Source organism: Lactuca saligna, chromosome 8 (assembly GCF_052625555.1).
Source record: "Lactuca saligna cultivar CGN05327 chromosome 8, ASM5262555v1, whole genome shotgun sequence".
Taxonomy (NCBI): domain Eukaryota; kingdom Viridiplantae; phylum Streptophyta; class Magnoliopsida; order Asterales; family Asteraceae; genus Lactuca; species Lactuca saligna.
This window is the reverse complement of record NC_136424.1, coordinates 993,179-1,018,460: the sequence shown is the minus strand read 5'-3', so window position 1 is coordinate 1,018,460 and position 25,282 is coordinate 993,179.

Genomic DNA, 25,282 nt, shown 5'->3' with positions numbered 1-25,282 from the left:
AATAAATAGTAAATAAGAGATGAAGGGAAGATACATACCCGTCACCACATCAGGAGTCGCTCGCGCCTCCTCTGCTGTCATCTGAAACGCCCTACTCTTCGCCACTGGCGCATCAGCTCGGCCCTGCCGGCCATCTGTAATCCTCAAGGTGGCAGGGGCAGGTGCAGCCACCTTCCCTGCTGCAGCTAAGCTTGGACACTGGGACTTTTTATGTCCCCTCTGATTGCACTGAAAGCAAATCAGATCTGATGCTGCAACGGCAGGAGCAGGGGTTGTACAATCCCTACTCAAATGCCCAATCCGACCGCACTTGTAGCAGCCGGAACTCCCTGCTTTGCACGCCCCCTCATGCAATCTCCCACACTTGCCACATCGACCGTGGCTCTGCTGACTCCTAGACCTGTGATCTGAAACCTTGGGCTTTTTGCCCAAACTGCCTGAACCCGAAACCGCCTCCGGTTTCCTCTTCTTCTCCATCTCGAGATCAATCTCCCTCTCCCGAGCTCTAGCAATCATGTCATCCAGCGTTTTACAGCTGGACCGGCTCACAAACATGCGGATATCACTCTGCAGCATCTCATGATAACGGGCCTTCTTCATCTCCTCATCGGCTGCATACTGAGGAACAAGAAGAGCCCTCTCCCTGAACTTGGCGGTGATCTCCGCCACTGTCTCTGTAGTCTGGGTAAGATCCTGAAACTCCCTAGCTAACTGCTGCACCTCAATGACCGGTGCAAACTCCGCCCTGAACCTGGTAGAGAAATCAGCCCAGGTCATGGCGTCCAATGCCGCATCATCCCCGATGGCATGTCCGACCTCCTCCCACCAATCCCGTGCCCTGTCCTTCAGAAGACAGGACGCCAATCTGACCTTGTCCCCCTCGGGACACCTGCTAGAGCGGAAAGTGTTGGCCACATCCGCCAACCATTTGGTACTCGCTATGGGGTCCCGCGCCCCATGATAGTCTGGAGCTCCGCATGCCATTAACTCCCTGAACGTAAGTGTGCGCGATCCCATCATGGCCGCCATCTTGGCACGGAAAATACCCAATCTCTCATCCATCAGCTCTAAAATACCCTCCTTGATCGAACCGAAGATCACAGGAGTCTGCTCCAGTGTGATGCGAGTAACCTCAGAAGAAAGGAACTCTCTGGTCTGCTCATCCATCTGCCCGACCTCCGGGCCTGATCCTGATCCTGATCCCCCTCCGGCATCTGAGCTGCCGACTGCTGGTCTCGGATGCAAAACTACCATTCTGAAACATATCATAACAACATCAGAACACTGAAATATCTCAAGGGATCATGATAATACTACTAGCTTCCTGGTCTTGTCTTGGCCTTCCTTGATTCGAGTACGGATCCTCTGCTTTCAGTAGTACGGGCCCATAATACCTTCCACATCTATCCATACTTTCCTTAAGAACTGCCTTGACTCCACCAAGTCACTTCTACTATTGCTGCTCTCTGCTACTCTCGTCCTAGGCTTGCCCTAGGGAAACCTCAGGCTCAACTCAACTGGTCCTCAGCTGCTGAAGGTCTCCTTATAATGCCAATTAGCCACCACCTGAACACCATCACATGTGATGAGGATCAGATAATCTTTCAAGTAAAAGACCCGTCCCTATAACGGTTGGACTCAAACAAGAGCTGCGCAATGGGGCCAGTTCCAGCACTCTGGGATTATCCAACCCTGATCACATGTGGTGTGACGTGTTCACCTAATGGCTAACTCCCATCACTCAGAACCCCACAAAGCACGAAGCAAGCAGCATTCGGATAAGGGAAACAGACTCAGGCAAAACTATTCTCATAACAAGAAACTGTACTAGCATAGGATGCTAAGCTCATACTATCAGGCATAACCTAAACAGACTATCCTACTACTATCTACTCAATACTAGCATGCAATACTCATAAAGCTGTAACACATAAAGCAGGCACATAAGGCATTCTCCTAGATCCTTAGTCCTATACTAGCATGCTGTTCTACTGAAACTAAAACTGAACAAATAACTTGTATGGGTAATTTGGGAGTACTTACTTGAGCTCGGCTGATCGCATGCACACACCTCTATCTCGTTAAAAATTTCTTTCTTTCTAAGTGCTTTCAAAATTCTTTTTAGAAGACGTTTTCTTTTTTAAAAAAATCTTTTTATTTCCCCTTAGTTTGAGTTCAAATACACCCGGAAGTGTATCTGAATCCCTCAAACTAGGGCTCTGATACCAACTTGAAACGATCCAAAAATACGACCCAAAAATTTCGTTTTTCAATATAACCAAAACCATAATCTGAGTGTCATATCCTAAAACCATACGTGATGTATCCCAAACATAATAAAAACACTGTGCGGAAAACTGTATCATACTATGTCAAATCAAACCAAATTAAATCAATTCCCAGGATAAAAGCTAAAGCTGTGGTGTGTGCGATGCTATCACCCCGAGCTCTTCCCTTTGCTTGCGGAAGTACCTGAAACCAAAACTGAAACTGTAAGCACGAAGCTTAGTGAGCTCCCCCAAACTACCACATACCATACAATATATAAATAAGCACATACTGGGCCTTGCCCACTGCATCAGACCGAAGTCTGGAACTAGCTGCATCGGACCGAAGTCCGGAACTGACTGGGACCTTGTCCCCTGCATCGGACCAGAGTCCGGAACTAACTGCATCGGATTGAAATCCGAAACTAACTGCATCGGGCCGAAGTCCGGAACTGACTGCATCGGACCGAAATCTGGAACTGACTGCATCGGACCGAAATCCGGAACTGACTGCATCGGACCGAAGTCCGGAACTGACCGATCATGGCATAGCATAAAACATAACACTATCATAATCACATATACTGCATACTGCATCAAAACAGAGTCCGGAACACATAACACAAACATGCTTGTATCACGAAGACATCAAGCACTCTAACTACGGGAAGGAAACTCACCTCGTAAACTGGCTGCTGAGTGTATGACTCTGGAATCTAACTGTTGCTGCTCCGGTATCTCCCCGGCTACAAGTCCATAAACACACTCAATCAAATACTAAACACTGCACTTGGGTAAAATAACTCTTTTACCCTTGGTCAAAGTCAACTCTCATTTGACCTGACTCGCCGAGTTGGGCCGCCAACTCGCCGAGTCTCTACTCTCACACCTCAACCCTACTCGCTGCTACTCATCGAGTATGGCATCGACTTGACGAGTACCCTCTCGATCCAAGAACTCAGACAATCTTCATCCGACTCGCCGAGTCATATGAACAACTCGACAAGTTGCTCTTGAGCTTAAGAAGATTGCCATGGACTCGCCGAGTTGTATGAACAACTCGCCGAGTCCCTCCATTGCTGAGTCTAACCTCAACTCGCTGAGTCCACCCTACTACTCACTGGTCCCATATGACAGACACCGCTCAAAAGGAAGGAATCGGGGACTCGCGACTCGACTCGCCGAGTCGTTCTTCCGACTCGCCGAGTCACCGCCATGCAACTATTCTACACTCGTTTCTGCTCGAAACCAAAACATACAAATGATAGATCTGAGTCCAATAAGCTGGTTTACCACATAAAGTTTCCAACTTTACGTGCACAAACACATGAACAAGGGAATAAAGGCTAAAAGATGCCTGAAGAAGGTAGATCTAGGGCTAACATGCAAAATAGCTCCATAAAGGCAATAGATATGGGCTCTACAACTCCTAAATAAACAGATCTAAAGATATCTCGGCATGATAGGGCTTCCATATCAACATAAGGCTTGAGAAAAGCATCAACTAGATCTAAAAAGGGTTTTAAAGCATAAAAAGGGAAAGAAACTAGAAGAATACCTCAAAGAGCTCTTGTTTTCCCCTGAATCTCTGTTCCACACTCCTTCTCCTTGCTCCTTTCTTCTTCTCCTTCTTCAAGCCTTCACAAAAGCACACAAAAATCACTTACAATCACTCAAGAACGAATTAGGGTTTTCTCACAGCTTCTAAGGGTGAAGGAGGCGAGAATGAGGGCCATAAGGTGGCTTAAATAGTGGGCAACCCGGGGATTTAGGGTTTCTCCCAGACGGACAGACTCGCCGAGTCCGGAATATGGACTCGTCGAGTCTCCAGCTAACACGTGCTCGAAATCCCGACCCTACTCGGCGAGTCAGGCTATGAACTCGCCGAGTCCCTCTTGCAAAACTTCAAAACAAATACCAAGGAATTAACATACCGGAAACGGGTCGTTACATCCCTGATCGACAGTATGAGTTTCCTAATACTACTACCATAATTAAATTTCCATTTTCTAACGGTAATATTCATACTAACAAAGATATTCTTTATGAATTTACGAAATGCAACATCGGTTATTATGATACTCATAATGGCTCAGTGACTTCTGACACTAATGATTATGAATGTTCATTAAGTGGGTATCATACCATTGAAACCACTTCTTGTAGCACTGATATTATAATATTTCTAAAACTAAAGAGCGAGTTTTCAGTTTAAATGAAAGTGTATCTAATCCATCGAAATCCAAGTCTTTTGAAAAACTAATTTTTTTCAAAAAGGAAAACCTATTTTGGAATAAGAAAGTGTTATAGATGTGGTGACCCATACCATAGAGTGGAAAACTATACGTTTAAGAAAACAAAAAAGGAAGACAACATTTTAATTCAAAAAAAATGGTTGAAGAAAGAAAAGTCATTAAATTGACCTCCTACTAAATACTCTAATATTTTTAACTCTGAAAAATCTTCTATTGTTAAACCCATTGCATAATAGGTTAACAAAGTGCTCTAATTGTTTAAGTGTGGTGCAGGGTGAAGAGAACATCTAGTATCTTGATAGTGGATGATCTTGGCATATGATAGGATTCATGTCTCTACTGGAGGATTATGTGAAGAAAGATGGTCCGGTAGTCACCTATGGAGACAATGGAATAGGAAAAACAAAAGGTTATGGTACAATTAAGTGCAAATCGATTCAGTTCTCAAATGTTTTATATGTCAAAGGTATCAAGCACAATCATATTGCTATCCACCAATTATGTATTGCTGACTATGAGGTTCATTTCAATAAAAGAGAAGGAAGAGTGACTGATTCAAACAATAAATTCGTTCTCACCGAAAATCATCGCAATGACATCTATATCTCAGTTATGTTTTCCACTGATAAATCTCTCAGGCGTTCTTCTTCTCTCGTTTACAATCATATCTAAATTGGTTGTGGCACAAGAGAATCACTTACCTTTACTTTAAAGCTATATATAAGATCTCTAATGATCGGCTTATGAGAGGTACATCTGAAGATGTGATTTGTCAAAGACAACGTACATCTGCATGTGAAAAAGGAAAACAAACCAAGTCTACTTTCAATCCAAATCTATGTTATTCTATTCATGATTCATTTCATCTTTTACATATTGATTTATTTGGTCCTATTCCTGTAGACTCACATGCTGACTAAAGATACTCATTAGTCATTGTTGATGAGTTTTCAAGATTCACATGTGTTATGTGTTTACACAACAAAACTAATGTTGTTGATGATATCATCTCCCTGTTCAAACAAAGTGAAGTACTATATGATATCAAAGTCAAGAAACTCAGGGGTGACCATGGCACTATGTTTCGAAATGTTACTCTTGAAAGATTTTGTGAAGAGAAAGGAATTGTTTAGAACTTCTATACTGTTAGAACTCCAGAACAAAATCTAGTTTTTGAACTTTAAAACATGACTCTCATTGAAGTAGGAAAAACCATGGTTGTTGATTCTCATTTCTCTCTTTCTCTCTCATTTGAGCTGAAGTTGTTAATACTGCTAACTATACTCAAAATCGGTCAATTATTGTGGAATTTCATGGAAAAACTTCATTCGAGACGATTAAAGGTAAAAATCCTAATATTTCTTATTTTCATGTGTTTGGTTGTGTTTGTTTTAGTCTGAATCAGAAGGATCAGTTCTCTAAGTTTCAAGAAGTATCATAAGAAGATATCTTATTGGGATATTCGTCCATCTCAAAAGCTTTCAGTGTATTTAAAGTTAGAAAATAGATTGTTGAAGAATCGATCCAGGTAAATTTTGATGAGTATTCCTATTCCAAATATTCTATTGATCTTCCGGTGTCAATTTTAGATGAGCTCATCACTTTCTCATACCCTGAATCACATGATTCTGATGACCTTGCTACCGTTGTTATGTCTAATTTATCTATCACTGATCAAGATTGCTCTTTTTCCATATCCTGATTCTCAATCCGTTGTTGATGATATTTTTCCTTACCCTGGCATTGATCTTCCCACTGATGATAAACTTACTTATTCTGATTAACCTTCCATCTATAATGTTCGTGATCATCCTCTCCCACAAGTAATTAGAGATCATATTGCTGGTATTCGTACTCGTCACCTACCTTCCTCAAATTTCTACATGTTTTTCAACTTTGCCTCTCTCATTGAACCTAAGAAGGTAAATGATGCTTTCGATGATGCTAAATGGATTAGATTTATGCAAGATGAACTACACGAATTCAAAAGGCACAATATATGCACTCATGTTCCTCGTCCACCAGGAAAAACAATTGTTGGTACACGGTGGTTGTTTCAAAATAAGATGGAAGAAGACAACGGCATTACAAGAAAATAAAGCTAGATTTATTACTCAAGGTTTTACTTAACCAAAAGGGCTAGATTATGATGAAACTTTTTCCCCTATTACACGTCTTGAAGCCATCAGGCTCTTTCTGGATTATGCCTATTATAGGATTTTTAAAGTTTTCAGATGCATGTTAAAACTACATTTTTGCATGGGGATGTCGAGCAGGATGTATTTCTCAAACAACCTCCTAGTTTTGAAAGCAAAGAATCCCCTGATCACGTTTACAAGTTGGAGAAAGTTGTCTATGGTCTGAAACAGGCTCCCGGGGCCTGATTTGATAAGTTGATGTCGTATATTATTCAAAATGGGTACAAGAGAGGAGCTAGTGATAACACCTTATTCACCAAGGAATCAGGAACTGCTCTCATTCTCACTCAAGTATATGTTGATGATACTACTTTTGGATCTTCAAGTTAATCATATGTTGAATGGAATATTTATTAGTCATAGTAAATATGTTATCGATATGTTGAAAAAATTTCTCATACACTGACTGCAAGCCTGCAAAGACTCCAATGCCAGCTTATTTGAAAATTTCTGCCGATTTAGATGACCCTTATGTTAATTCCACTTTGTACATAGGAATGATTGATTTACTACTCTATCTTATTGTAACACTCAGTATCAGATTTTCTCTGTTTCTTACGGCTGCAGCTCAGTGATCAGTTGTCGTGAGGCTTAGGGCTTCCAGACAAGGAGGATTTAGCCCATTTCGGATGTAGTTGCCATGGTTTAAGCGATCCATGTAATCGATTGTGTCTTCGGAAGCCAAGGGTATGATCGTAATTCGAGATTTCGATCTTTTATGGATTTTGGGTTCTTGTTCGGGAAGTTTTTAGACAAGGGTGAGTCGTTAGAAGCTTTGGCTTCTCGTCACCTTTCCATAGATATAAAGTTTGCCGGAAAGAGACTTAGAATGAAGAAGTTATGGCCTTCGGAAGTTTGGTGGTTTTAGGGTTTGGCCGGGTACGTTGGGCGTACACAAGAGTACGCAGGGCATATTAGAGAATAGGGAAGTACTTGGGGCATACTGACCATGATGGTCGCGGGTGCTCTCCAAAGTACATTGGGCGTACCGTATGTACGCTGGGCATACTCCAATCAGACCCAAACCTTATTTTCGAGTCTTGGAACCTATTTTAGCTCCTTATCTCATAACCTAACCCTAATATCTTCAGCCTCCATCCCTCTAAACCCTAGAAATTGTCTGTAAGCCTCCATGGTTGTAATTTTGAGCTCATGCTGTGCATTTTTGGTGCTTTTGGGCCATTTCCAAGAAGATGGTTTTTGATGCAAGTTTGGTAGTCAAGGATAAGCTTATGGATATGGATTAGGTGCTTCTTTTCTAGCTTGTTGGAGGTAAAGAGGTTGAACCTTATTCATTGTTAGCATAGATCTAGTATATATGAGTTTTTGGTTCATTATGCTCCCATGGATGAGATCTTACGAATTCATATCATCTTTGAAACTTAGAGTTGCCACTCTTGGTGCTATTTTTGTCCTTGAGTCATAAAGTTACCATCTTTGAGGCTTAAATCCATACATGCATGAGTTAGGGCCATTTCCATGGAAGTAGAGTGTTACATTTTGGATTTGGATTGATTTGGAGCATGCAAAGTTACCAAGTCAGTGACTTTATGGATCTAGACATTGATTAAGATTCAGATCTGTGGTTTGGGACGTTTGAATCAAACATTAAGTGCTTAATGGAAAAAGAGGACTGGATAGAGAAGTACATTAGGCGTACTAGTCGGTACGCACAACATACAAGCCATAAAGCTAGTACGTACTGCGTACGTTTGAGTACGCCCTACGTAGCCAATCAGAGTGGTTTTTGCATTAATCGGCCTCGATTTGGGCCATTTTTTGGACTTGGTTGTCTTGGGCCTTAATGGGCTATCTAAAACAAATTTATGGGCTTAATGATTTGTTGGGCTTTAGGGTAAGTCCCTTGTATTTTGGACTTGGACCTAGATTATAGGATAGCTTAAGTTAGGGTTTAAATGGTCTTTTTACCCAAGTTTGGTGTATTGGATATTTATGTGATGTTATTTTAAACTGATAGCTCGGGGAGTTGTTAGGGCAACAACTAAGGATTTCCTTCTGTGAAGTTCAACATCTGAGGTGAGTTTCCTCCTGGATTGAGTCGGTCGAAGGAACCAATGCTGGCTCATGTTTGTGATTGTATGCTTTGAGACTAAGATCCGATGTGGGTAGGTGCCTGATGATTATTTATATGCCTTCCAGATTACGGTCCGATACCAAGCGGAGCCTGAGGAATAGTTGTATGCTTTGTGTCTTAGTGACTCTTGAATATGTATGTACTTGTATGTTTCCGGACTAAGTTCTGATGTCGGGCAGCGCCCGATGATTATTTGTATGCTTGTATCTATGTGATTTATATATGTGTATATTTGATATGCGTTATATGCATGTCGTGCTCAGCTCGATGCCGGGCAGGGCCCGATGCCGGATGAAGTCTGATGTCGGATATAGTCCAATGCCGAGCCAGGATCGATGACAGGGCGGGGCCTGCTATATGTGATTTTGTGTATGGTATGTGGTATTTAGGGAACACACTAAGCTTTGTGATTATGGTTTTCAATTTTTGTTTTAGGTACTCCACTTTTCAAATGAAAGAGCTCGGGATGATTGCGGCGCATACACCCGTGTGTTCCGAAATACGTGATCTTTGGGATTAGAGTTTGATATTGTTTTATTTGAAATGCTTTTCAATATCTTGAACTAAATTACAATAGTGTTTTGGCTATAATAAAAATGAAAATTTTACCTTAGCTTTTTGAATCGTTGGAAGTTGGTATCAGAGCCATGGTTAAGAAAAAAGAATTTCTAATCAAAGAAGGGGGTGAGATGCGTGCAATCGGCCGAGCTCAAGTAAGTGGTTCTCAAAATACCTATGCATGTTATTCATGATATATGTTATGATTTTGAGGATCGTATGCTAGATTAGGGCTAAGGATCTGCTCAGTATTATGTGATTAGAGAGATGCCTTTATATTCTTGATTATATGAGCCTTAGAATTGCACGCTAGTATTGATTCTAGATAAGTTGATAGAATGGGTTGATTAGTGGTTGTTGGTTAGATTTTTCCATTGCCTGAATTCTGCTTGCTTTGTGATTTGTGGGACTCTGGGGTGATGGAAGTTGGCTACTAGGTGAATACGTTAAGTCATACAAGGGTTGAATAATCTCAGAGTGATGGGTTTGACCCTATTGCACAGCTTTCATTTTAGTCTTAAACATTGTAGGGATGAGTCCTTTACTCAAAGGATTATCCAAGCCTCGTTACATGTGATGGTATTCACAAAGTGGCTAATTGGCATTATGAGGAGTTCTTCAACAGCTAAGGGTTGGGTGTGGTTAGGAACCTAGGAGAGCCTAGGGTATGCTTCAGTGGGTTAGTGGTGTGGTTTAGTGAGTTTTGGTGCTTTGGCTTGAGGGGGTAACTTAGAGGATTCAGGAGGATTGTTGAGGTAATTATGAATAGGTGTGGAAGGTAGTATTAGGCCTGTCCTACTGAAAACGCAGGATCCATAATCAAATCGGTGAGAGTCTTGATGAATCTAGGAAGCTTATGGGAGGTGGATTCTTGGTTATGTGTTGATCTTTGGAATGTCGTATTTCAGTTTGGAGATGAACGCTCTCGGGGTGGCTCTGGTTCTGGTTTTGGTTCAGATTCCGGTTTAGGTACACGTGTTGAGCTGATTAGCGAGCAGATACGAGAGTTCATCTCATCAGATATTACCCGCGGTATTTTGGAGCAGGCTTCGGTAATCTTTGGTTTAGTCAGGGATGGGATCTTAGAAGTATTGTGTTAGAGTTAACTTGAGTAGATCGAAAGGTTCAATAACTAGTAATGAAATCAAGCACAAAATATGAAGATCAAACTAATTAAAAATCACTGGCTTAGCAGAGCTCGACAAAGAACTTCAACTGTAAAGGCTATTTAGGGTTTACAACTTTGACAATTAGATCAACAACATACTGATGGGTTTTAGCCATAAGAACTTTCCTATGTGCGCATGCAAAACCCTAATGCTCGGATCTAGGCTTTCTAATTAAACATGCTTTGAATCCAAGACTTCTAATGGCTAATTAGGTTAAATAACAACATTGAAACAGATGTAGAATCATACCTTTGGATTCCTTGTTGATCTTGTTGTCTTGGAGCTTCTAGAGTCACAAATGTCACTCCTCTAATGGCTTACAAACACCAATAGCAAGAAGAATGATTTAGGAGAGAGGAGAGGGGAGGAATTCAGCCAGAGTATCTCTACTTTTGATGGTGTGTCGAATTCCCTCACCCCTAGGGTCTATTTATACTTGTAGATTCCTTAAGGTTACAACCTAAACCCTAATTGGATAATCTTCTCTTACGACTATCCAAATCCATTCCATAGATAAGTCTTTGGACGATTTTAGCTATCCTATATCTCATAGAATTCGTCCAAAGCATATCCCAATGGATTTACAGTCTAAAGTTTAACTATCAAACAATTGACAGTTTATACCCTCCTATTTAATTAATCTCTTTAAGTCACCAAATTAATTCCAATTAATTTATGACTTATATTAATCAAATAACCATATATTATTCCTTATAATATTTACTCTCTTTTAACAAATCATCCATCAAGTTTCTATGGTGAAGGCAACCCAAAAGGACCATGCACAACCGGATCAAATACTTGCCTATTATAGTTGTAGCCTTAGACACTATTCCAACAGTCTCCCACTTGGATAAGTCTAGTAACTATACAAGTATAATTCGGTTTGCAATCGTAGCTCTCAAAGACGCTGTCAACTCTGATCTAATCAATCTTGTCCTTTAGATAAGGGATCTTACAGTCCTCTGTTAGATATCATGCTGACAATCCTATGGAATGGTTAGTCAAGCATTTAGATCTTTCGATCTCTGATTTATTTGACATAGAACTTAATCAAACACATCAATTCAGTTCTGAACGGGCCCGACACATAAGTCAAATCAAATCATCGAGTGGCCAAGATATCTCTTCTACCCTCTTAGGATAAAATTTACAGATAAACTTCGACTTATATGCATTTACTTATTCATTAACCAACTATACACAACAATGCGTTTTATAACACCAAGTTACTGATGCGTTTTCGCATTATCAATGCACAATCATTTAACAAATAATAAATCATATATCTAGGTTTTAAGACTATATGATATTATCGTCTTGCGATCACCTTTTATATCGTATTCCATAAAGTGATTCCAGCAAGTGCGGGTTTATTCCAATGCTCAAAACCAGTTCATAAGCACTCATGAACGTTGCAGCAACCCTTGCTATGTCTAACACCATTTAGACATTCTACACACCAATTCATGACAATCTTCATTCATATCTACTCCCAACATATGAACGATTGTGGACCATTTGAACAATTTCTATTATTCTTAATAACCTTAATTATTCTGGAAGTCAAAACATGCAAAGTGAAACAATAGTTAAACAATTAACATATGACAGTAACTTTACTTATAAATAAAACTCCTTTATTTAATCATCAAATGTTAATTACATTTATCTATTATACGTTTCTAATACTATCTAATCTATACTAATATCATCCTTCAGCCCAATACTCCTAGCATGCTGCAAGTGCTTAACCCTACTCAGTCCCTTCGTAAGCGGATCTGCTGGGTTATCTTCTGATGATATCCTCTTCACTATGAGTTGTCCTTCTTCTACACGATGTCTAATGAAGTGATATTTTCTGTCGATATGTCGAGATCTACCATGATCCCTTGGTTCCTTGGTCAAGGCAACCGCACCTTCGTTATCACAGAAAATCTCCATGGGCTCCTTTATGGCCGGCACAACTCCAAGATCACCAATGAAGTTCTTTAGCCATATTGCCTCCTTCGACGCTTTGCTCGCTGCAATGTACTCTGATTCGCACGTTGAATCAGCTACGGTTTCCTGCTTGGAACTCTTTCATGTCACTGCTCCTCCATTTAGGGTAAAGACCCAGCCCGACTGCGAACGGTAGTTGTCCCTGTCGGTCTGAAAGCTGGCGTCACTATACCCTTGCACCTTCAAGTCATCACTCCCTCTGAGGACTAAGAACCATTCCTTCGTCCTCCGAAGGTACTTAAGGATGTTTTTCACCGCAATCCAATGTGCTTTGCCAGGGTTCCCTTGATATCTGCTAACCATGCTCAAAGCGAAGGCTACATCAGGGCGAGTACAAGTCATAGCGTACATGATTGAGCCAACTGCGGAAGCGTATGGTACTCGGCTCATTTCTGCTATCTTAGCTTCGGTACTCGGACTTTGAGTCTTACTCAACTTGGCATTTCCTTGTATCGGTAGTTCTCCCTTCTTTGAGTTTTCCATACTAAAACGTTTTAGTACCTTCTCTAAGTAAGTATTCTGACTAAGTCCAATTAGTCTCTTACTTCTTTCTCTTACTATCCTTATTCCCAAAATGTAAGAAGCCTCTCCGAGGTCCTTCATAGCGAAACACTTCCCGAGCCAGGACTTGACTTCCTGCAGAGTCGGGATGTTGTTTCCTATGAGTAATATGTCATCGACATATAGAACGAGAAAGCTTACTATGCTCCCACTGGCTTTGACATATACACAAGATTCGTCTTCGCTTCGTACAAATCCAAACTCTATGACTTTCTCATCGAAGCAAAGATTCCATCTGCGAGACGCTTGCTTAAGTCCATAAATGGACTTCTCAAGCTTACACACTCTATTCGGATGCTTCGGATCCACAAACCCCTCTGGCTGAGCCATGTAAACATCCTCAGCCAACTTTCCGTTAAGGAAAGCGGTCTTGACATCCATTTGCCAAATCTCATAATCATGAAATGCGGCAATTGCTAGCATCACTCTAATAGATTTAATCTTCGCAACTGGTGAGAAGGTCTCATCATATTCAACTCCGGGAGTTTGAGTAAAGCCCTTCGCGACCAATCGCGCCTTATATGTGTGTACGTTCCCATCCACGTCGGTCTTCTTTTTGAAGATCCATTTGCACCCAACGGTCTTACGTTCGGGCACATAATCAACCAAATTCCAAACTTGGTTATCGTACATGGATTGGATCTCGCTATCCATTGCCTCTTTCCATTTCGCAGACTCCGGGCCTGCCATGGCTTCCTTATAGCTATTAGGTTCATCAAGATTTACTAGTGTACCATCACTAATATACGTGTCCCCTTTGGTAGTAATATGAAAGCCATAAAACTGGGGATGAACTCTAACTATATCGGAACATCTAAGAGGTAAGGATTCGTCAATCGGTTCAACCGGAGTTTCCTCCTCGGGTTGAATGCCAGCGGTAGAGGTTCCTTCATCTATCGACTCTTGAATCTCTTCAAGTTCAATTTGCCTCCCACTGTCTCCTTGGCTTATGAGTTCTCGCTCTCGGAAAACTCCTCTCCTCGCAACAAAGACAACATTGTCTTTTGGTCTATAGAAGAGATATCCAAAGGATGTCTGCGGGTAGCCGATGAAAATACATCGCTCACTTCAAGGTTCAAGCTTGTCGTGAGTATCTCATCTTACGAAAGCCTCGCAACCCCAAACCTTGATATGTGCCAACGAGGGAGCTTTCCCCGTCCACATCTCGTGAGGTGTTTTGGCAACCTTCTTAGTAGGGACTCGGTTAAGGATATGGGCGGCAGTTGTAACGCCCGTGTTTCTAGACTTGCCATTTTTAGCAATGTAATAGTCTAGGTTAACCTTGTAACTCAACTTGAAATAATAAGAATGTATTATTTGTGAATTATGTGATTTATGTGTTTATTTTCTTGATTTTTTTATAATTTAATGAATTAAGAATAAAATAAGCGTCAAAATTAAAGTGTGAGATAAGCCCTATATCTTTTCATAAAGTTGTAGTGGTCGAAACAAGGATTCCGGAGATATAAGGAATGCCAAAATCCGTGTTATAACGAAGAAGTTATGACCTGTCGAAGTTTCGCGACAGAACCGGCACGACGCCGAGTGACGTAAAATATGAATTTAAGATAGAGAGATATTTAGCCTTAGCGATCTAAAAAAAAGTCGTAGATTTCATTAAACCGAGAGCGTGCATAAAAGGAACGCCCAAATCTGACTTCGTATGAGGAAGTTATGATTTTCTGAAGTTTCGACGTGGCAGTATGCAGCCCGAATACTCGATTCGAGATCGAGCGGTTTTTAGCCGAAACAATCTAAATGAGAAACGAAGATCTTGTTGTTAGTAGCGAAGCAATGAAAAGTTAGGCGAGAACGGACGTCAGACGAAGAAGTTATGAATTTATAACGAAGTTTTTCTGTCCCGGCTTTCTAAAAATAAATAATAAAAATAAAAGTCAAAATTAGCCGACGGAGTCTAAATGAAAGTTGTAGATTATGGTTTGACCCTCGCGTAGATATAAAGAACATCGAAAATGGAGCTCGTATGCAAAAGTTACGCAATTTAGAAGTTTGACAAGTCAATTACGCCCCGCGTAATTTGAGTACGCCCCGCGTACTCAGTCGGATGCAACTTGTCTGACCAATACTCGAGTGCCACCAGTCGACGCACGCAGTGACGTCAAAGTACGCCCCGCGTAACGCGAGTACGCCCCGCGTACTGAGTACGCCCTGCATAATTTGAGATTACGCCCCGCGTAATCCCAGACCCAGCAGCCTATAAATAGAACTCGAATTCAGCCATTTTCTCTTGTTCAAACTCTTCCCTCTCTCTAAGTTTTGCCTCGTTTTGTGTGCCGTTTGTACCCCAAAGCCCCGGTAATATTCCCGAGCCCCGAAGCAAGATCCGAAGCCCCGAGGATCCCGAAGAGCGTTATTCCCAAGCCGAAACGCTGCCCGTGAGGAGCCCGGTTTTGTGAAGATCTTCCAGATCTACGGAGAAACACCTCTTCTGCAAGCCGTAGTGCTGCCCGATCATCTTCTGATCAAGTGAGTGTGTAGTTATTTTCATTCCAACGCAATATTATGAAATATTTCATATAAAATACGTGTTAGGTGTATATATTTGGTTGTTATACGTGTGAGTGTATATTCACTCTCTTCTATCTTATAGATCTGATGTATTCTCTATGAAATATGTGTTATGTGTGTATGCCTCATCTGTTATGTGGAGTATGTATTGCTTAAAGCATGTTATACAGGTTTTTAAACAATGTATAAAAATGTATATTTTTATCTACTAATATGTTGGGTAGAACATGGGTAGGTAATTGGTGTGTAATAAACAGATGAGAGGCCTCGGTGTTATTGGTGTTATTCTAGTCATTCAGCAGAGTATGGATGACGACCACGGACTATTCTAGACTGTCATGTGGAACACTAGCAGGCTCATTACCTGTAGGTGTTGTGAACGGCGTGTTCACCGGTGTACTCTATCCCCCACATGGTTGCCTTTAGGACACTTATTGTTGAGGAAGCCCCTCTGCAGTGATGTCCGTCCCGATGAAAAATCCTGAAATAGGTTCCTTATAATAGACGTTATTTTTAGGAACGTAAGGTGAGGATAACGGGAATGGGTAATCGGGTTTATTGTTGATTGTTGAAATTAAATATAATTATTGTGGGTTGAAAACCCTATACGCTCACCAGGCTCCCAAGCCTGACCCACTCAGTTGATTTATTTTACAGGAAGTGGTGCAAGAGCTTAAGATGGGCGAACATCAAGTAGTTTTGTTTACAAGTCTGTATATGTATATATTTGTTGAACGACTTGTAATGTTATCGTTTATGCTTTATAACCTGTATCGGAACATGACATCCCGACTTTTGATTATGAAATGAAATCATATTTCTTTATGAAATGTTTTGATAAATATCTATTTTATCATGTTTTGTTTTTGGGAACAAATTCCGCTTCTCTTTTAAAATTAAAAGGATTTACTCTGAAAATTATTTTAAAAAGCATAAATGAAATCGGTCTTTTCTCGCTGAGATTTTGGGGATGTCACAGTTGGTATCAGAGCATTAGTTTAAGCGAATTAGGAATTTGTAGGATTTCTAAACTTAAACTTAGGATGCTAAGTGGAGATTGTGAGATGCGTGTCTGATAAATTTTAGACACGAGCACTAGTTTATTTTAGGAAAGTTGCCTAAAATGCTTCTATGTGCTAAATGTTATATGTTGCCATACATGATATTAATTGTTCGGATCTACGGTTTGTTGCCAACCGGATTTGAAGGTTTATGTGTTTAGGATTCTAAGCGTATGTATACGATATTAGAACTAGCATGTAATCGTTTGGAGTAATAAGGTGAAATTATTCGGTGTATAGATCAAAATGGTGAGAACAAGAAGCGGAGTTGGAAATGCTAATGAAAACAAGAATCAACCGCCTGTAATCGAGCAAGTACCTGTCGTAGCTGCTGCACCTGAGCCGATAACAATGGCTGGTGTACAAATGATGATTCAAATGATGTTAGATCGTCAGATGGAAGAAAAAAGACGCCTGCTTAGGCAGAATCGTGAAGAACCGTCAATTCAAGCGGAAGAGCCCGAGGAGAATGGAGGGCAGTCTGAAGGAGAAAACTTTAGTGGGATCATTGGTCAAGACGAACAACCAGTGGTTAGACGCAATAACCTAGTTTTGAGGAAATGATGGTCGTGGGTGCAAGTATAAGGATTTCATGGCATCCAAACCACCATGCCTATCCGGAAGCCCGACGCCGGTGCAAGTTATGGACTGGGTCTCCGAAATGGAGACTATGTTTGAAAGTTGCGAATGCAGCAACAGGCAGAAGACCGATCTTGCGATCCCTCTGCTAAAATCTAGCGTGTTGAGTTGGTGGAAGCTGTTAGCTGACTCTATGCCCAAGGGAGAAGCAAGCAAAATGTCTTGGGAAGACTTTCTGGAACAACTAAAACTGCAATCTGCTCCGAGCAGGACCTTCTGGAAATCAGTAATGAGTTTCAGAATTTGAAGAAAGGGAAATTGAGCGTTACTGAATACGCTACAAGTTTCACGGAAAAGATGAAGTTTATCCCATATTTGGTGCCTACAGAACTCTCTAAGGTCAACAAGTTTGCCCTTGGACTACCAGCGGACTATGGTCCAATGGTTAAGCAAGCAACCACATTGAAAGCCGCCATCTGGGCTGCTAGAAATGTTGAGACCCAGATCAGGGAAAGAGGTCTAGAAAGGTCAGAGGTTGGTGAGAAAAGTAAAATCGATGGATTTTCAGGGTCCAGCAAGAAAAGTAAATTCTCGAAGTCTAGTTCGAGAGGAAGTGGAGGAAAGGTAGAGGCGAAATGGTGCGACAAGTGCAAGAAGAAGCATCATGGGCAGTGTGGTGGGGAAACCACATGCTTCAAATATGGAAAGCCAGGGCATTATGCCAACGAATGCACTTTCACCAAGAATGTTTGTTATGGTTGCGGTGAAGAGGGGCACATCTCAAGAGATTGTCCGAAGAAGAAGGAGGCAGCAAGACCCAACATTCCGCCAAAGCCAAAGGCGAGAGCATTCCAGATGACACTGGAAGCTGCTAAAGATGAAGCTGATGTCGCTTCAGGTACCTTTCTCGTTAACAATTTGCCTGCCCAAATTTTATTTGATTCTGGAGCCAACTACTCCTTTATATCGCATGAATTTGGTAGAAAACTAGCTTTGCCTATTGTGAGACTAGATAATGCTTTATTAGTCGAAGTTGCTAGTGGCAAGTTTGTACCTGTTAGCCATCGTATGAAAAACATTTTAATTGATTTGAATGGGAATAAGTTCCACGAGGAATTATTACCTATAGAACTTAATGGTTTCGACATCGTTTTGGGAATGGATTGGCTTAGTGCCAATGATGCCGAAATTTTATGCAAGAAGAAAATAGTGAAAGTGAATCCGCCTGGAAAGGAATCGTTTATGGTGTATGGAGATAAACGCAGAGTAAATTCTGGAATCATTTCTCTAATGAAAGCCAGAAAATGTTTGACCAAGGGGTGTACATCATACTTAGCATTCGTGATCGATGCTAAGAAGGAAAAGAAGGTGATGCAAAATATTCCTGTTGTGTGTGATTATTCGGAAGTATTTCCCAAAGATCTTCCTGGATTACCGCCCGATCGACAAGTAGAATTTCGTATTGACTTGTTGCCCGGAACAACGCCGATTGCAAAAGCACCTCATCGATTAGCACCGATGGAGATGAAGGAGCTGATGATGCAACTTCAGGAGTTATTGGACAAAGGTTTCATTAGACCTAGTTCATCACCCTGGGGAGCTCCGGTGTTATTCGTAAAGAAGAAAGATGGAAGCATGAGGATGTGCATTGATTACCGAGAGCTGAATAAGGAAACAATAAAGAATAGATATCCGTTGCCGAGGATTGATGACCTATTCGATCAGCTACAAGGTTCAAGTTATTTCTCAAAGATCGACTTGAGGTCAGGATATCATCAGCTAAAAGTAAGAGAGCAGGATATAGAGAAGACTGCATTCAGGACCCGATATGGACACTATGAGTTTTTGGTTATGTCGTTTGGAGTAACCAATGCTCCAGTAGGATTCATGGATTTAATGAACAGGGTTTGTAATCCGTTCCTTGATAAATCTGTGATAGTGTTCATTGATGACATTCTGATTTATTCAAAAAGCCAAGAGGAGCATGGCAGACACTTGCGAGAAGTTTTGGAAGTCTTGAAGAAGGAGAAGCTGTATGAGAAGTTCTCCAAATGTGATTTTTGGATTCGAGAAGTCCAATTCTTGGGTCACGTGGTCAACCAAGAAGGTATAATGGTTGATCCAGCAAAGATTGAAGCTGTAATGAAGTGGGAACAACCAAAAAGTCCCACGGAGATTCGAAGCTTTTTAGGATTAGCCGGATATTACCGAAGGTTTATCCAAGGCTTTTCTTCGATTGCTAGTCCATTAACAGCTTTGACCCACAAAGGAGCTACTTATGCTTGGAGTGATAAGCATAAAGAAGCATTCGAGAAGCTAAAGAAGAAACTATGCGAGGCACCGATACTTTCTCTACCCGATGGAGTTGAAGACTTCGCTGTTTATAGCGATGCGTCTGGTGTTGGATTGGGTTGTGTTTTGACCCAAAGAGATAAGGTGATCGCGTATGCATCTCGACAGCTGAAACAGCATAAAAAGAACTACCCGACTCATGATTTGGAGTTGGCAGCGGTAGTTTTCGCTCTGAAAATATGGAGGCATTACCTCTATGGCACGAAGTGCAAACTTTTCACTGATCATAAGAGTCTCCAATATCTCTTTAGTCAGAAAGAATTGAATATGAGGCAACGACGCTGGCTGGAATTACTTAAAGACTACGACTGTGAGATACTTTACCACCCCGGTAAAGCCAATGTTGTTGCTGATGCTCTCAGTCGGAAAGTCAATCTTGAAAAGAGAAGGCCAAGAGCGTTGAGAATTGAAGTTGTCTCAATCATTTTGGAAAGTATAAGGAAAGCTCAAGAGGAAGCTTCGGAGAAGAATGACCGAAAGGAGGAACGTTTGGGCAAAACGTGATGGGTTTTGAGCATTCTAACACTTCCTAAGTGTACATGCAACCCTAATAACCTTGGATCTATGTTTGTCTAATTTGTCATGCAAAGTTGAATTCCAAGGTTATATTCCTATCTAGCATACATGGGGAACAATTTTAACATAAAGTATAGATAGAATAACTTACCTTGTTGTTGATTGTGTTCCTTGAAACCTTGTGAGCCTAGCACCCCAAGTGTGATGCCTCAAATGCTTCACACAACACCAAATGCTCTTGGAAGAACTTATGAGAGAATACTCACTTCACAAAATCGGCCAAGCCCTCTATGTTCTTAGTGTGTAGCCGATTTGGGAAGAGATCATATTACTTATATAGTGTTGACACATCTAGGGTTAAACCCTAATGTGTCATGACTCTTCATTTCCATGACCCATGGGTTTGTAACTCCCATGGAGCATCCATGGAGCATCCTATGGGTGGAACCCAACTTGATGATCCATGGAGCCTTTTAGCCCACTATACAAGATATGGATGATTTACTTAATCAACCCATATATTTAATTAGTTATCTTTTGATCACTTAATTAATTCTAAATTAATTCTTGATCAAACTAATCAAATAATATTATTAATATATTAGAAATTATAATATATTAATAATCTCCAAGCGTTATTTCTCTCATTTAGTCTATCCAATTGCATGGTGCCATGCAACCCAAATGGACCATGCCGGGTCGGGTCAAGTACATACCAGAAATAGTTATGGACTTAGACACCTTATCCAACAGTCTCCCACTTGGATAAGTCTAATAACTATTACTGCAAGTATGACTTCAGGAACCGATCGGCAATCGTATCTCTTTACAAGGTTTCTCGAAACTTGAGAAGATGATGGTACGCCATTTAAGATAAGTGATCATATAATCCTCTGTTCTAGATATCAGTCGGACAAATACATGGAACAATGTCTTACTTATTGTCCAACATTTATTTCCCGATTTCCGATTTGTTTGACAAAGAACTTCATTGAACACATCAATTTAGTTCTGACCGGGCCCGGTACATAGGTCAAAACAAAATCATCGAGGGGCCCAGATATCAGCTTCTAATCCAAGAAGGAACAGATAAACTTCGACTCATATGTTTGTTCTACTACTCATTGAATTACACACAAGAGCACGATTTTATAACATCGAGTTACCAATGCGTTTTTCGTACAATCAATGTATAACCAACTTGTAAGTAACAAATCATATCTCTAGGTTTAAAGACTTATATGATATTACCGTCTCACGATCACTCGAGATAGAATTCCATGAAGTGATTCCAGTGAGCGTGGGTTGAGTCCAATGCTCAGAACTTATGAGCACTCATGATTGTTGTAGCCTTGTCCCAGACCTCTACAACCAAACATGACAATCTTGATTCATACCTACTTCCGACATATGACCAACTGTGGAGGTTTGAATAATATGTTATACCAAACAAAATTATTCTGGAAGTCAAAACATGCAAAAGAAATATAGTAAACGATCGACAAGAGATAGCAACACTTTACTCATAAATAAAACACTTTTATTCATCATCAAATGTCAATTACACTTTACAAATTTCGAGGTTATCTAACTACTAAATCTAATATCATCCTTCAGCCCTATGCTCCGAGCATGCTGGAGATGCTTAACCCGAGTCAGTCCCTTCGTGAGGGGATCTGCTGGGTTCTCATCTGATGATACCCTCTTTGCCACGAGGAGTCCTTCTTCGATCCGATGTCTGATGAAATGGTATTTTCTGTCGATGTGTCTGGATCTCCCGTGATCCCTTGGTTCCTTGGCTAAGGCAACAACACTTTCACTATCACAGAAAATTTCCATCGGCTCTTTAATAGCTGGTACAACTCCAAGGTCTCCAATGAAGTTCCTCAGCCATAACGCCTCCGTTGCCGCTTCGCTAGCTGCAATATACTCTGATTCACAAGTAGAATCTGCCACTGTCTCTTGCTTGGAACTCTTCCAAGAAATGGCTCCTCCATTTAGGGTAAAGACCCAGCCTGACTGAGAGCGGAAGTTATCCCTATCAGTCTGGAAGCTAGCATCACTATACCCTACAACTCTCAAGTCATCACTCCCACCGAGGATAAGGACCCAGTCCTTAGTCCTTCGTAGGTACTTGAGAATATTCTTTACCGCAATCCAGTGTGCCTTGCCAGGGTTCCCCTGAAACCTGCTAACCATGCTCAAGGCAAAGGCTACATCAGGTCGAGTACACGTCATAGCATACATGATCGAACCTACAGCCGAAGCATAAGGTATTCGACTCATTTCTGCTATCTCAGCCTCAGTGCTAGGGCTTTGTGTCTTACTCAACTTGGCGCTACTCTGGATGGGTAACTCTCCTTTCTTGGAGTCTTGCATTCTGAATCTCTTCAGAATCTTCTCCAAGTAGGTACTTTGACTAAGTCCAATTAGTCTTTTACTCCGATTTCTCAGGATCCTTATCCCCAAAATATAGGCAGCTTCACCAAGGTCCTTCATAGCGAAACACTTTCCAAGCCAGGACTTTACTTCCTGCAAGGTTGGAATGTCGTTTCCTATGAGTAGTATGTCATCCACATACAATACCAAAAAGCTAACTATACTCCCACTAGCCTTGACATATACACAAGATTCATCTTCACTCCTAGAAAAGCCAAATTCCTTGACCTTTTCATCAAAGCAAAGATTCCATCTGCGAGGTGCTTGCTTTAATCCATAAATGGATTTCTCAAGCTTACACACTCTATTAGGGTACTCGTTACTGACAAAACCCTCTGGCTGACTCATGTAAACATCTTCAGCCAACTTCCCATTAAGGAAAGCGGTTTTGACATCCATTTGCCAAATTTCATAGTCATGAAATGCGGCTATGCCTAACAGAACCCGAATAGACTTAATCTTGGCTACCGGAGAAAAGGTCTCATCATAGTCCACTCCAGGAATTTGAGAGAAGCCCTTTGCAACCAGTCTAGCCTTATAAGTGTGTACTTTACCATCCATGTCGGTCTTCTTCTTGAAGACCCATTTGCACCCTACAGTCTTTCGACCTGGTACATTCTCAACCAAGTTCCAAACTTGATTGTCATACATGGATTGTATCTCGCTATCCATAGCCTCTTTCCATTTGGCAGACTCGGGGCCCGCCATGGCTTCCTCGTAGCTGTTAGGGTCATCTTGACTTACTAGTGTCTCATCACTAATAAGTGTCTCACCTTCTGCAGTAATATGGAATCCATAGTAATGCTCAGGTGCACTCCTAACTCTCGTGGAACGCCTCAGAGGTACAGATTCGTCAATTGGCTCAACAGGAGTTTCCTCCTCAAGTTGAGGGCTAGAGTTTGAAGTTCCTTCACCACTTGACTCTTGAATTTCTTCAAGATCAACTTGCCTCCCACTGTCTCCTTGGCTTATAAACTCTCTTTCTCGAAAGACTCCTCTTCTTGCTACAAAGACCACATTGTCACTAGGTCTGTAGAAGAGGTAACCAAAGGATTGTTGTGGGTAGCCGATGAAAATACACCTCTCGCTTCGGGGTTCGAGCTTATCATGAGTCTCGCGTCTCACGAACGCCTCGCAGCCCCAAATCTTGATGTGGTCTAGTTTAGGTACTTTACCAGTCCACATCTCGTGAGGAGTTTTGGCAACTTTCTTTGTAGGGACTAGATTAAGGATATGGGCGGCAGTCTCTAAGGCATACCCCCAGAATGAGATTGGTAGCGAAGCTCGACTCATCATGGAACGAACCATGTCCAACAAGGTTCGATTACACCTCTCAGCCACACCATTCAACTGCGGTGTCCTGGGAGGTGTCAATTGTGAGACAATCCCACATTCCTTTAGATAGTCGAGGAACTCTGAACTAAGATACTCACCACCTCGATCAGATCGAAGCATCTTAATGTTCCTGCCCAATTGATTCTCGACTTCCTGTTTAAATTCCTTAAACTTCTCGAAAGTCTCTGACTTATTCTTGATTAAGTAGACATATCCATATCTACTGTAATCATCAGTAAAAGTCAAATAATAACGATTAGCATCTCTAGTGGCATGTTTGAATGGTCCACACACATCCGTGTGTATAAGGTCCAACAAACCTTCACCCCTTTCACACGAGCCTGTGAAGGGTGACTTTGTCATTTTTCCAAGTAAGCATGATTCGCAACTATCATTTGACTTTAGGTCAAACGACTCCAAGACTCCATCCTTTTGGAGTTGGCCTATGCGTTTCTTGTTTATATGTCCAAGACGACAATGCCATAACGATGCTTTATCCAAGTTATTATTATTAGTAGAATCAATACACAAAACATTATTTCCTAAGTTATCTACAATAGATACAGCTTCATACACACCATCACAAGGTAATGCTTTAAAATAAAGTACATTATTAAAGAAAGCATTAATCGAACCAACTTCATTATCAAACGAAAAGGTGAAACCTTGTTTGTACAATGCATGAAAGGAAATAATATTTCTTGCCATTTCTGGCGAATAACAACATTTATTCAAATCTAAATTTAACCCACTACTTAGCGATAAAGTATAAACTCCAATCTTGGTGACAGGTGTAACTTTCCTATTCCCCATGATTAAGTTTATTCTTCCTTGCTCCACATTCTCACTTCTTCCTAGTCCCTGCAAGTCACAACAAATATGAATACCGCAACCTGTATCAAGGACCCAAGATTTCGAATGGGGTGAGTTATTAGAAATGATAGTGTAAATACCTGCATGATTGGGTTTGACTTTCCCATCCTTCACATCCTGCTGGTACTTTGGGCAGTTCCGCTTCCAATGAGCTTTTTCATGGCAATAGAAGCATTCAGCCTCTTTTGGGTCAAAAGAAGGAGTAATGAAACCTTTCTTGGTTCCACTTGAAGAAGAGCCATCAAGGGTCCGAGCCTTGGTACCCTTCGAAGATCTCTTTCTCTTCCTCCCTCGACTTTGCCCGATTGCCAAGACCGGAGTTGAGTCTGGAGTAGGAGTGATAGCAACCGACTTCCCCTTAAGACCTGTTTCTGCGGTCTTGAGAAGTCCCTGAAGTTTGCTGAGGGTGACCTCTTCCTTGTTCATGTGATATGTCATGCGGAATTGATCATAGCACGATGGTAAGGAGTGCAAAATGATATCTATTGCAAGCT